This window comes from Salvelinus fontinalis, unplaced genomic scaffold (genome assembly GCF_029448725.1).
Source record: "Salvelinus fontinalis isolate EN_2023a unplaced genomic scaffold, ASM2944872v1 scaffold_0232, whole genome shotgun sequence".
Classification (NCBI taxonomy): Eukaryota; Metazoa; Chordata; class Actinopteri; order Salmoniformes; family Salmonidae; genus Salvelinus; species Salvelinus fontinalis.
In genome coordinates, this window is record NW_026600441.1 from 77629 (window position 1) to 92367 (window position 14739).

The following is a 14739-nucleotide window of genomic DNA, read 5'->3' on the forward strand; positions in this document are numbered from 1 at the left end:
CTGGTCTAAAGTAGAGTATTATATGGGGAATAGGGCCCTGGTCTACGGTAGAGTATTATATAGGGAATAGGGCCCTGGTCTACAGTAGAGTTTTATATAGGGAATAGGGCCCTGGTCTAAAGTAGAGTATTATATGGGGAATAGGGCCCTGGTCTACGGTAGAGTATTATATAGGGAATAGGGCCCTTGTCTACAGTAGAGTTTTATATAGGGAATAGGGCCCTGGTCTAAAGTAGTTTATTATATGGGGAATAGGGCCCTGGTCTACGGTAGAGTATTATATAGGGAATAGGGCCCTGGTCTACAGTAGAGTTTTATGTAGGGAATAGGGCCCTGGTCTAAAGTAGAGTATTATATGGGGAATAGGGCCATGGTCTTAAGTAGAGTATTATATAGGGAATAGGGCCCTGGTCTAAAGTAGAGTATTTTATAGGGAATAGGGCCCTGGTTTAAAGTAGAGTATTATATTGGGAATATCGCCCTGGTCTACAGTAGAGTATTATATAGGGAATAGGATCCTGGTCTAAAGTAGAGTTTTATATAGGGAATATGGCCCTGGTCTAAAGTAGAGGATTATATAGGGAATTGGGCCCTGGTTTAAAGTAGAGTATTATATAGGGAATAGGGCCCTGGTCTAAAGTAGAGTATTATATAGGGAATAGGATCCTGGTCTAAAGTAGAGGATTATATAGGGAATATGGCCCTGGTCTAAAGTAGAGGATTGTATAGGGAATAGGGCCCTGTTCTACAGTAGAGTATTATATAGGGAATAGGGCCCTGGTTTAAAGTAGAGTATTATATAGGGAATAGGGCCCTGGTCTAAAGTAGAGTATTATATGGGGAATAGGGCCCTGGTCTACGGTAGAGTATTATATAGGGAATAGGGCCCTGGTCTACAGTAGAGTATTATATAGGGATTAGGGCCCTGGTCTAAAGTAGAGTATTATATGGGGAATAGGGCCCTGGTCTACGGTAGAGTATTATATAGGGAATAGGGCCCTGGTCTACAGTAGAGTTTTATATAGGGAATAGGGCCCTGGTCTAAAGTAGAGTATTATATGGGGAATAGGGCCCTGGTCAACGGTAGAGTATTATATAGGGAATAGGGCCCTGGCCTACAGTAGAGTTTTATATAGGGAATAGGGCCCTGGTCTAAAGTAGAGTATTATATGGGGAATAGGGCCATGGTCTTAAGTAGAGTATTATATAGGGAATAGGGCCCTGGTCTAAAGTAGAGTATTTTATAGGGAATAGGGCCCTGGTTTAAAGTAGAGTATTATATTGGGAATATCGCCCTGGTCTACAGTAGAGTATTATATAGGGAATAGGGCCCTGGTCTAAAGTAGAGTATTATATAGGGAATAGGGCACTGGTCTAAAGTAGAGTATTATATAGGGAATAGGGCCCTGGTTTAAAGTAGAGTATTATATTGGGAATATCGGCCTGGTCTACAGTAGAGTATTATATAGGGAATAGGATCCTGGTCTAAAGTAGAGTTTTATATAGGGAATATGGCCCTGGTCTAAAGTAGAGGATTGTATAGGGAATAGGGCCCTGGTCTACAGTAGAGTTAAATATAGGGAATAGGGCCCTGGTCTAAAGTATAGTATTATATGGGGAATAGGGCCCTGGTCTAAAGTAGAGTATTATATAGGGAATAGGGCCCTGGTCTAAAGTAGAGTATTATATAGGGAATAGGGCCCTGGTCTACAGTAGAGTTTTATGTAGGTAATAGGGCCCTGGTCTAAAGTAGAGTATTATATGGGGAATAGGGCCATGGTCTTAAATAGAGTATTATATAGGGAATAGGGCCCTGGTCTAAAGTAGAGTATTATATAGGGAATAGGGCCCTGGTTTAAAGTAGATTATTATATTGCGAATATTGCCCTGGTCTACAGTAGAGAATTATATAGGGAATAGGATCCTGGTCTAAAGTAGAGTTTTATATAGGGAATATGGCCCTGGTCTAAAGTAGAGGATTATATAGGGAATAGGGCCCTGTTCTACAGTAGAGTATTATATAGGGAATAAGGCCCTGGTCTACAGTAGAGTATTATATAGGGAATAGGGCCCTGGTCTAAAGTAGAGTATTATATGGGGAAAAGGGCCATGGTCTACAGTAGAGTATTATATAGGGAATAGGGCCCTGGTCTAAAGTAGATTATTATATATGGAATAGGACCCTGGTCTAAAGTAGAGTATTACATAGGGAATAGGATCCTGGTCTAAAGTAGAGTTTTATATAGGGAATATGGCCCTGGTCTAAAGTAGAGGATTATATAGGGAATAGGGCCCTGTTCTACAGTAGAGTATTATATAGGGAATAAGGCCCTGGTCTACAGTAGAGTATTATATAGGGAATAGGGCCCTGGTCTAAAGTAGAGTATTATATAGGGTACAGGGCCCTGGTCTAAAGTACAGTATTATATAGGGAATAGGATCCTGGTCTAAAGTAGAGGATTATATAGGGAATATGGCCCTGGTCTAAAGTAGAGGATTGTATAGGGAATAGGGCCCTGTTCTACAGTAGAGTATTATATAGGGAATAGGGCCCTGGTTTAAAGTAGAGTATTATATAGGGAATAGGGCCCTGGTCTAAAGTAGAGTATTATATGGGGAATAGGGCCCTGGTCTACGGTAGAGTATTTTATAGGGAATAGGGCCCTGGTCTACAGTAGAGTATTATATAGGGATTAGGGCCCTGGTCTAAAGTAGAGTATTATATGGGGAATAGGGCCCTGGTCTACGGTAGAGTATTATATAGGGAATAGGGCCCTGGTCTACAGTAGAGTTTTATATAGGGAATAGGGCCCTGGTCTAAAGTAGAGTATTATATGGGGAATAGGGCCCTGGTCAACGGTAGAGTATTATATAGGGAATAGGGCCCTGGCCTACAGTAGAGTTTTATATAGGGAATAGGGCCCTGGTCTAAAGTAGAGTATTATATGGGGAATAGGGCCCTGGTCTAAAGTAGAGGATTATATAGGGAATAGGGCCCTGGTCTAAAGTAGAGTATTATATAGGGAATAGGGCCCTGGTCTACAGTAGAGTTTTATATAGGGAATAGGGCCCTGGTCTAAAGTAGAGTATTATATGGTGAATAGGGCCATGGTCTTAAGTAGAGTATTATATAGGGAATAGGGCCCTGGTCTAAAGTAGAGTATTTTATAGGGAATAGGGCCCTGGTTTAAAGTAGATTATTATATTGCGAATATTGCCCTGGTCTACAGTAGAGAATTATATAGGGAATAGGATCCTGTTCTACAGTAGAGTATTATATAGGGAATAAGGCCCTGGTCTACAGTAGAGTATTATATAGGGAATAGGGCCCTGGTCTAAAGTAGAGTATTATATAGGGTACAGGGCCCTGGTCTAAAGTACAGTATTATATAGGGTACAGGGCCCTGGTCTAAAGTAGAGGATTATATAGGGAATAGGACCCTGGTCTAAAGTAGAGGATTGTATAGAGAATAGGGCCCTGTTCTACAGTAGGGTATTATATAGGGATTAGGGCCCTGGTTTAAAGTAGAGTATTATATAGGGAATAGGGCCATGGTCTAAAGTAGAGTATTATATAGGGAATATCGCCCTGGTCTACAGTAGAGTTTTATATAGGGAATAGGGCCCTGGTCTAAAGTAGAGTATTATATGGGGAATAGGGCCATGGTCTTAAGTAGAGTATTATATAGGGAATAGGGCCCTGGTCTAAAGTAGAGTATTTTATAGGGAATAGGGCCCTGGTATAAAGAAGAGTATTATATTGGGAATATCGCCCTGGTCTACAGTAGAGTAATATATAGGGAATAGGATCCTGGTCTAAAGTAGAGTTTTATATAGGGAATATGGCCCTGGTCTAAAGTAGAGGATTATATAGGAAATAGGGCCCTGTTCTACAGTAGAGTATTATATAGGGAATAGGGCCCTGGTCTAAAGTAGAGTATTATATAGGGAATAGGGCCCTGGTCTAAAGTAGAGTATTATATAGGGAATAGGGCCCTGGTCTAAAGTAGAGTATTATATAGGGAATAGGGCCCTGGTCTACAGTAGAGTTTTATATAGGGAATAGGGCCCTGGTCTAAAGTAGAGCATTATATGGGGAATAGGGCCATGGTCTTAAGTAGAGTATTATATAGGGAATAGGGCCCTGGTCTAAAGTAGAGTATTTTATAGGGAATAGGGCCCTGGTTTAAAGTAGAGTATTATATTGGGAATATTGCCCTGGTCTACAGTAGAGTATTATATAGGGAATAGGATCCTGGTGTAAAGTAGAGTTTTATATAGGGAATATGGCCCTGGTCTAAAGTAGAGGATTGTATAGGGAATAGGGCCCTGTTCTACAGTAGAGTATTATATAGAGAATAGGGCCCTGGTTTAAAGTAGAGTATTATATAGGGAATACGGCCCTGGTCTAAAGTAGAGTATTATATGGGGAATAGGGCCCTGGTCTACGGTAGAGTATTATATAGGGAATAGGGCCCTGGTCTACAGTAGAGTTTTATATAGGGAATAGGGCTCTGGTCTAAAGTAGAGTATTATATGGGGAATAGGGCCCTGGTCAACGGTAGAGTATTATATAGGGAATAGGGCCCTGGCCTACAGTAGAGTTTTATATAGGGAATAGGGCCCTGGTCTAAAGTAGATATTATATGGGGAATAGGGCCATGGTCTTAAGTAGAGTATTATATAGGGAATAGGGCCCTGGTCTAAAGTAGAGTATTTTATAGGGAATAGGGCCCTGGTTTAAAGTAGAGTATTATATTGGGAATATCGCCCTGGTCTACAGTAGAGTATTATATAGGGAATAGGGCCCTGGTCTAAAGTAGAGTATTATATAGGGAATAGGGCACTGGTCTAAAGTAGAGTATTATATAGGGAATAGGGCCCTGGTTTAAAGTAGAGTATTATATTGGGAATATCGGCCTGGTCTACAGTAGAGTATTATATAGGGAATAGGATCCTGGTCTAAAGTAGAGTTTTATATAGGGAATATGGCCCTGGTCTAAAGTAGAGGATTGTATAGGGAATAGGGCCCTTGTCTACACTAGAGTTTTATATAGGGAATAGGGCCCTGGTCTAAAGTAGAGTATTATATGGGGAATAGGGCCCTGGTCTAAAGTAGAGTATTATATAGGGAATAGGGCCCTGGTCTAAAGTAGAGTATTATATAGGGAATAGGGCCCTGGTCTACAGTAGAGTTTTATATAGGGAATAGGGCCCTGGTCTAAAGTAGAGTATTATATGGGGAATAGGGCCATGGTCTTAAGTAGAGCATTATATAGGGAATAGGGCCCTGGTCTAAAGTAGAGTATTTTATGGGGAATAGGGCCCTGGTTTAAAGTAGATTATTATATTGCGAATATTGCCCTGGTCTACAGTAGAGAATTATATAGGGAATAGGATCCTGTTCTACAGTAGAGTATTATATAGGGAATAAGGCCCTGGTCTACAGTAGAGTATTATATAGGGAATAGGGCCCTGGTCTAAAGTAGAGTATTATATAGGGTACAGGGCCCTGGACTAAAGTACAGTATTATATAGGGTACAGGGCCCTGGTCTAAAGTAGAGGATTATATAGGGAATAGGACCCTGGTCTAAAGTGGAGGATTGTATAGGGAATAGGGCCCTGTTCTACAGTAGAGTATTATATAGGGAATAGGGCCCTGGTCTAAAGTAGAGTATTATATAGGGAATAGGGCCCTGGTCTAAAGTAGAGTATTATATAGGGAATAGGGCCCTGGTCTAAAGTAGAGTATTATATAGGGAATAGGGCCCTGGTCTACAGTAGAGTTTTATATAGGGAATAGGGCCCTGGTCTAAAGTAGAGTATTATATGGGGAATAGGGCCATGGTCTTAAGTAGAGTATTATATAGGGAATAGGGCCCTGGTCTAAAGTAGAGTATTTTATAGGGAATAGGGCCCTGGTTTAAAGTAGAGTATTATATTGGGAATATTGCCCTGGTCTACAGTAGAGTATTATATAGGGAATAGGATCCTGGTGTAAAGTAGAGTTTTATATAGGGAATATGGCCCTGGTCTAAAGTAGAGGATTGTATAGGGAATAGGGCCCTGTTCTACAGTAGAGTATTATATAGAGAATAGGGCCCTGGTTTAAAGTAGAGTATTATATAGGGAATACGGCCCTGGTCTAAAGTAGAGTATTATATGGGGAATAGGGCCCTGGTCTACGGTAGAGTATTATATAGGGAATAGGGCCCTGGTCTACAGTAGAGTTTTATATAGGGAATAGGGCCCTGGTCTAAAGTAGAGTATTATATGGGGAATAGGGCCCTGGTCAACGGTAGAGTTTTATATAGGGAATAGGGCCCTGGTCTAAAGTAGAGTATTATATGGGGAATAGGGCCATGGTCTTAAGTAGAGTATTATATAGGGAATAGGGCCCTGGTCTAAAGTAGAGTATTTTATAGGGAATAGGGCCCTGGTTTAAAGTAGAGTATTATATTGGGAATATCGCCCTGGTCTACAGTAGAGTATTATATAGGGAATAGGGCCCTGGTCTAAAGTAGAGTATTATATAGGGAATAGGGCACTGGTCTAAAGTAGAGTATTATATAGGGAATAGGGCCCTGGTTTAAAGTAGAGTATTATATTGGGAATATCGGCCTGGTCTACAGTAGAGTATTATATAGGGAATAGGATCCTGGTCTAAAGTAGAGTTTTATATAGGGAATATGGCCCTGGTCTAAAGTAGAGGATTGTATAGGGAATAGGGCCCTGGTCTACACTAGAGTTTTATATAGGGAATAGGGCCCTGGTCTAAAGTAGAGTATTATATGGGGAATAGGGCCCTGGTCTAAAGTAGAGTATTATATAGGGAATAGGGCCCTGGTCTAAAGTAGAGTATTATATAGGGAATAGGGCCCTGGTCTACAGTAGAGTTTTATATAGGGAATAGGGCCCTGGTCTAAAGTAGAGTATTATATGGGGAATAGGGCCATGGTCTTAAGTAGAGTATTATATAGGGAATAGGGCCCTGGTCTAAAGTAGAGTATTTTATAGGGAATAGGGCCCTGGTTTAAAGTAGATTATTATATTGCGAATATTGCCCTGGTCTACAGTAGAGAATTATATAGGGAATAGGATCCTGTTCTACAGTAGAGTATTATATAGGGAATAAGGCCCTGGTCTACAGTAGAGTATTATATAGGGAATAGGGCCCTGGTCTAAAGTAGAGTATTATATAGGGTACAGGGCCCTGGTCTAAAGTACAGTATTATATAGGGTACAGGGCCCTGGTCTAAAGTAGAGGATTATATAGGGAATAGGACCCTGGTCTAAAGTAGAGGATTGTATAGGGAATAGGGCCCTGTTCTACAGTAGGGTATTATATAGGGATTAGGGCCCTGGTTTAAAGTAGAGTATTATATAGGGAATAGGGCCATGGTCTAAAGTAGAGTATTATATAGGGAATATCGCCCTGGTCTACAGTAGAGTTTTATCTAGGGAATAGGGCCCTGGTCTAAAGTAGAGTATTATATGGGGAATAGGGCCATGGTCTTAAGTAGAGTATTATATAGGGAATAGGGCCCTGGTCTAAAGTAGAGTATTTTATAGGGAATAGGCCCCTGGTATAAAGAAGAGTATTATATTGGGAATATCGCCCTGGTCTACAGTAGAGTAATATATAGGGAATAGGATCCTGGTCTAAAGTAGAGTTTTATATAGGGAATATGGCCCTGGTCTAAAGTAGAGGATTATATAGGAAATAGGGCCCTGTTCTACAGTAGAGTATTATATAGGGAATAGGGCCCTGGTCTAAAGTAGAGTATTATATAGGGAATAGGGCCCTGGTCTAAAGTAGAGTATTATATAGGGAATAGGGCCCTGGTCTAAAGTAGAGTATTATATAGGGAATAGGGCCCTGGTCTACAGTAGAGTTTTATATAGGGAATAGGGCCCTGGTCTAAAGTAGAGTATTATATGGGGAATAGGGCCATGGTCTTAAGTAGAGTATTATATATGGAATAGGGCCCTGGTCTAAAGTAGAGTATTTTATAGGGAATAGGGCCCTGGTTTAAAGTAGAGTATTATATTGGGAATATTGCCCTGGTCTACAGTAGAGTATTATATAGGGAATAGGATCCTGGTGTAAAGTAGAGTTTTATATAGGGAATATGGCCCTGGTCTAAAGTAGAGGATTGTATAGGGAATAGGGCCCTGTTCTACAGTAGAGTATTATATAGAGAATAGGGCCCTGGTTTAAAGTAGAGTATTATATAGGGAATACGGCCCTGGTCTAAAGTAGAGTATTATATGGGGAATAGGGCCCTGGTCTACGGTAGAGTATTATATAGGGAATAGGGCCCTGGTCTACAGTAGAGTTTTATATAGGGAATAGGGCCCTGGTCTAAAGTAGAGTATTATATGGGGATTAGGGCCCTGGTCTACGGTAGAGTAGTATATAGGGAATAGGGCCCTGGTATAAAGTAGAGTATTATATAGGGAATAGGGCCCTGGTCTAAAGTAGAGTATTATATAGGGAATAGGACCCCGGTCTAAAGTAGAGTATTATATAGGGAATAGGGCCCTTGTCTACAGTAGAGTATTATATAGGGAATAGGGCCATGGTCTAAAGTAGAGTATTATATAGGGAATAGGGCCCTGGTATGTATTATATAGGGAATAGGGCCATGGTCTTAAGTAGAGTATTATATAAGGAATAGGGCCCTGGTCTTAAGTAGAGTATTATATAAGGAATAGGGCCCTGGTCTAAAGAGGAGTATTATATAGGGAATATGGACCTGGTCTAAAGTAGAGTATTATATAGGGAATAGGGCCCTGGTCTAAAGTAGAGTAGTATATGGGGAATAGGGCCCTGGTCTACAGTAGAGTATTATATAGGGAATAGGGCCCTGTTCTACATTAGAATTTTATATAGGGAATAGGGCCCTGGTCTAAAGTAGAGTATTATATGGGGAATAGGGCCATGGTCTTAAGTAGAGTATTATATAGGGAATAGGGCCCTGGTCTAAAGTAGAGTATTTTATAGGGAATAGGGCCCTGGTATAAAGTAGAGTATTATATTGGGAATATCGCCCTGGTCTACAGTAGAGTATTATATAGGGAATAGGATCCTGGTCTAAAGTAGAGTTTTATATAGGGAATATGGCCCTGGTCTAAAGTAGAGGATCATATAGGAAATAGGGCCCTGTTCTACAGTAGAGTATTATATAGGGAATAGGGCCCTGGTCTAAAGTAGAGTATCATATAGGGAAAAGGGCCCTGGTCTAAAGTAGAGTATTATATAGGCAATAGGGCCCTGGTCTAAAGTAGAGTATTATATAGGGAATAGGGCCCTGGTCTACAGTAGAGTTTTATATAGGGAATAGGGCCCTGGTCTAAAGTAGAGTATTATATGGGGAATAGGGCCATGGTCTTAAGTAGAGTATTATATAGGGAATAGGGCCCTGGTCTAAAGTAGAGTATTTTATAGGGAATAGGGCCCTGGTTTAAAGTAGAGTATTATATTGGGAATATCGCCCTGGTCTACAGTAGAGTATTATATAGGGAATAGGATCCTGGTGTAAAGTAGAGTTTTATATAGGGAATATGGCCCTGGTCTAAAGTAGAGGATTGTATAGGGAATAGGGCCCTGTTCTACAGTAGAGTATTATATAGGGAATAGGGCCCTGGTTTAAAGTAGAGTATTATATAGGGAATACGGCCCTGGTCTAAAGTAGAGTATTATATGGGGAATAGGGCCCTGGTCCACGGTAGAGTATTATATAGGGAATAGGGCCCTGGCCTACAGTAGAGTTTTATATAGGGAATAGGGCCCTGGTCTAAAGTAGAGTATTATATGGGGATTAGGGCCCTGGTCTACGGTAGAGTATTATATAGGGAATAGGGCCCTGGTCTACAGTAGAGTTTTATATAGGGAATAGGGCCCTGGTCTAAAGTAGAGTATTATATGGGGAATAGGGCCCTGGTCTAAAGTAGAGTATTTTATAGGGATTAGGGCCCTGGTTTAAAGTAGAGTATTATATTGGGAATATCGCCCTGGTCTACAGTAGAGTATTATATAGGGAATAGGATCCTGGTCTAAAGTAGAGTTTTATATAGGGAATATGGCCCTGGTCTAAAGTAGAGGATTATATAGGGAATAGGGCCCTGTTCTACAGTAGAGTATTATATAGGGAATAGGGCCCTGGTCTAAAGTGGAGTATTATATGGGGAATAGGGCCATGGTCTTAAGTATAGTATTATATAGGGAATAGGGCCCTGGTCTAAAGTAGAGTATTTTATAGGGAATAGGGCCCTGGTTTAAAGTAGATTATTATATTGGGAATATCGCCCTGGTCTACAGTAGAGAATTATATAGGGAATAGGATCCTGGTCAAAAGTAGAGTTTTATATAGGGAATATGGCCCTGGTCTAAAGTAGAGGATTATATAGGGAATAGGGCCCTGTTCTACAGTAGAGTATTATATAGGGATTAGGGCCCTGGTCTACAGTAGAGTATTATATAGGGAATAAGATCCTGGTCTACAGTAGAGTATTATATAGGGAATAGGGCCCTGGTCTAAAGTAGAGTAGTATATGGGGAATAGGGCCCTGGTCTACAGTAGAGTATTATATAGGGAATAGGGCCCTGTTCTACATTAGAGTTTTATATAGGGAATAGGGCCCTGGTCTAAAGTAGAGTATTATATGTGGAATAGGGCCATGGTCTTAAGTAGAGTATTATATAGGGAATAGAGCCCTGGTCTAAAGTAGAGTATTTTATAGGGAATAGGGCCCTGGTATAAAGTAGAGTATTATATTGGGAATATCGCCCTGGTCTCCAGTAGAGTATTATATAGGGAATATGGCCCTGGTCTAAAGTAGAGGATTATATAGGAAATATGGCCCTGTTCTACAGTAGAGTATTATATAGGGAATAGGGCACTGGTCTAAAGTAGAGTATTATATAGGGAATAGGATCCTGGTGTAAAGTAGAGTTTTATATAGGGAATATGGCCCTGGTCTAAAGTAGAGGATTGTATAGGGAATAGGGCCCTGGTCTAAAGTAGAGTATTATATAGGGAATAGGGCCCTGGTCTAAAGTAGAGTATTATATAGGGAATAGGGCCCTGGTCTACAGTAGAGTTTTATATAGGGAATAGGGCCCTGGTCTAAAGTAGAGTATTATATGGGGAATAGGGCCATGGTCTTAAGTAGAGTATTATATAGGGAATAGGGCCCTGGTCTAAAGTAGAGTATTTTATAGGGAATAGGGCCCTGGTTTAAAGTAGATTATTATATTGCGAATATTGCCCTGGTCTACAGTAGAGAATTATATAGGGAATAGGATCCTGTTCTACAGTAGAGTATTATATAGGGAATAAGGCCCTGGTCTACAGTAGAGTATTATATAGGGAATAGGGCCCTGGTCTAAAGTAGAGTATTATATAGGGTACAGGGCCCTGGTCTAAAGTACAGTATTATATAGGGTACAGGGCCCTGGTCTAAAGTAGAGGATTATATAGGGAATAGGACCCTGGTCTAAAGTAGAGGATTGTATAGGGAATAGGGCCCTGTTCTACAGTAGGGTATTATATAGGGATTAGGGCCCTGGTTTAAAGTAGAGTATTATATAGGGAATAGGGCCATGGTCTAAAGTAGAGTATTATATAGGGAATATCGCCCTGGTCTACAGTAGAGTTTTATCTAGGGAATAGGGCCCTGGTCTAAAGTAGAGTATTATATGGGGAATAGGGCCATGGTCTTAAGTAGAGTATTATATAGGGAATAGGGCCCTGGTCTAAAGTAGAGTATTTTATAGGGAATAGGGCCCTGGTATAAAGAAGAGTATTATATTGGGAATATCGCCCTGGTCTACAGTAGAGTAATATATAGGGAATAGGATCCTGGTCTAAAGTAGAGTTTTATATAGGGAATATGGCCCTGGTCTAAAGTAGAGGATTATATAGGAAATAGGGCCCTGTTCTACAGTAGAGTATTATATAGGGAATAGGGCCCTGGTCTAAAGTAGAGTATTATATAGGGAATAGGGCCCTGGTCTAAAGTAGAGTATTATATAGGGAATAGGGCCCTGGTCTAAAGTAGAGTATTATATAGGGAATAGGGCCCTGGTCTACAGTAGAGTTTTATATAGGGAATAGGGCCCTGGTCTAAAGTAGAGTATTATATGGGGAATAGGGCCATGGTCTTAAGTAGAGTATTATATATGGAATAGGGCCCTGGTCTAAAGTAGAGTATTTTATAGGGAATAGGGCCCTGGTTTAAAGTAGAGTATTATATTGGGAATATTGCCCTGGTCTACAGTAGAGTATTATATAGGGAATAGGATCCTGGTGTAAAGTAGAGTTTTATATAGGGAATATGGCCCTGGTCTAAAGTAGAGGATTGTATAGGGAATAGGGCCCTGTTCTACAGTAGAGTATTATATAGAGAATAGGGCCCTGGTTTAAAGTAGAGTATTATATAGGGAATACGGCCCTGGTCTAAAGTAGAGTATTATATGGGGAATAGGGCCCTGGTCTACGGTAGAGTATTATATAGGGAATAGGGCCCTGGTCTACAGTAGAGTTTTATATAGGGAATAGGGCCCTGGTCTAAAGTAGAGTATTATATGGGGATTAGGGCCCTGGTCTACGGTAGAGTAGTATATAGGGAATAGGGCCCTGGTATAAAGTAGAGTATTATATAGGGAATAGGGCCCTGGTCTAAAGTAGAGTATTATATAGGGAATAGGACCCCGGTCTAAAGTAGAGTATTATATAGGGAATAGGGCCCTTGTCTACAGTAGAGTATTATATAGGGAATAGGGCCATGGTCTAAAGTAGAGTATTATATAGGGAATAGGGCCCTGGTATGTATTATATAGGGAATAGGGCCATGGTCTTAAGTAGAGTATTATATAAGGAATAGGGCCCTGGTCTTAAGTAGAGTATTATATAAGGAATAGGGCCCTGGTCTAAAGAGGAGTATTATATAGGGAATATGGACCTGGTCTAAAGTAGAGTATTATATAGGGAATAGGGCCCTGGTCTAAAGTAGAGTAGTATATGGGGAATAGGGCCCTGGTCTACAGTAGAGTATTATATAGGGAATAGGGCCCTGTTCTACATTAGAATTTTATATAGGGAATAGGGCCCTGGTCTAAAGTAGAGTATTATATGGGGAATAGGGCCATGGTCTTAAGTAGAGTATTATATAGGGAATAGGGCCCTGGTCTAAAGTAGAGTATTTTATAGGGAATAGGGCCCTGGTATAAAGTAGAGTATTATATTGGGAATATCGCCCTGGTCTACAGTAGAGTATTATATAGGGAATAGGATCCTGGTCTAAAGTAGAGTTTTATATAGGGAATATGGCCCTGGTCTAAAGTAGAGGATCATATAGGAAATAGGGCCCTGTTCTACAGTAGAGTATTATATAGGGAATAGGGCCCTGGTCTAAAGTAGAGTATCATATAGGGAAAAGGGCCCTGGTCTAAAGTAGAGTATTATATAGGCAATAGGGCCCTGGTCTAAAGTAGAGTATTATATAGGGAATAGGGCCCTGGTCTACAGTAGAGTTTTATATAGGGAATAGGGCCCTGGTCTAAAGTAGAGTATTATATGGGGAATAGGGCCATGGTCTTAAGTAGAGTATTATATAGGGAATAGGGCCCTGGTCTAAAGTAGAGTATTTTATAGGGAATAGGGCCCTGGTTTAAAGTAGAGTATTATATTGGGAATATCGCCCTGGTCTACAGTAGAGTATTATATAGGGAATAGGATCCTGGTGTAAAGTAGAGTTTTATATAGGGAATATGGCCCTGGTCTAAAGTAGAGGATTGTATAGGGAATAGGGCCCTGTTCTACAGTAGAGTATTATATAGGGAATAGGGCCCTGGTTTAAAGTAGAGTATTATATAGGGAATACGGCCCTGGTCTAAAGTAGAGTATTATATGGGGAATAGGGCCCTGGTCCACGGTAGAGTATTATATAGGGAATAGGGCCCTGGCCTACAGTAGAGTTTTATATAGGGAATAGGGCCCTGGTCTAAAGTAGAGTATTATATGGGGATTAGGGCCCTGGTCTACGGTAGAGTATTATATAGGGAATAGGGCCCTGGTCTACAGTAGAGTTTTATATAGGGAATAGGGCCCTGGTCTAAAGTAGAGTATTATATGGGGAATAGGGCCCTGGTCTAAAGTAGAGTATTTTATAGGGATTAGGGCCCTGGTTTAAAGTAGAGTATTATATTGGGAATATCGCCCTGGTCTACAGTAGAGTATTATATAGGGAATAGGATCCTGGTCTAAAGTAGAGTTTTATATAGGGAATATGGCCCTGGTCTAAAGTAGAGGATTATATAGGGAATAGGGCCCTGTTCTACAGTAGAGTATTATATAGGGAATAGGGCCCTGGTCTAAAGTGGAGTATTATATGGGGAATAGGGCCATGGTCTTAAGTATAGTATTATATAGGGAATAGGGCCCTGGTCTAAAGTAGAGTATTTTATAGGGAATAGGGCCCTGGTTTAAAGTAGATTATTATATTGGGAATATCGCCCTGGTCTACAGTAGAGAATTATATAGGGAATAGGATCCTGGTCAAAAGTAGAGTTTTATATAGGGAATATGGCCCTGGTCTAAAGTAGAGGATTATATAGGGAATAGGGCCCTGTTCTACAGTAGAGTATTATATAGGGATTAGGGCCCTGGTCTACAGTAGAGTATTATATAGGGAATAAGATCCTGGTCTACAGTAGAGTATTATATAGGGAA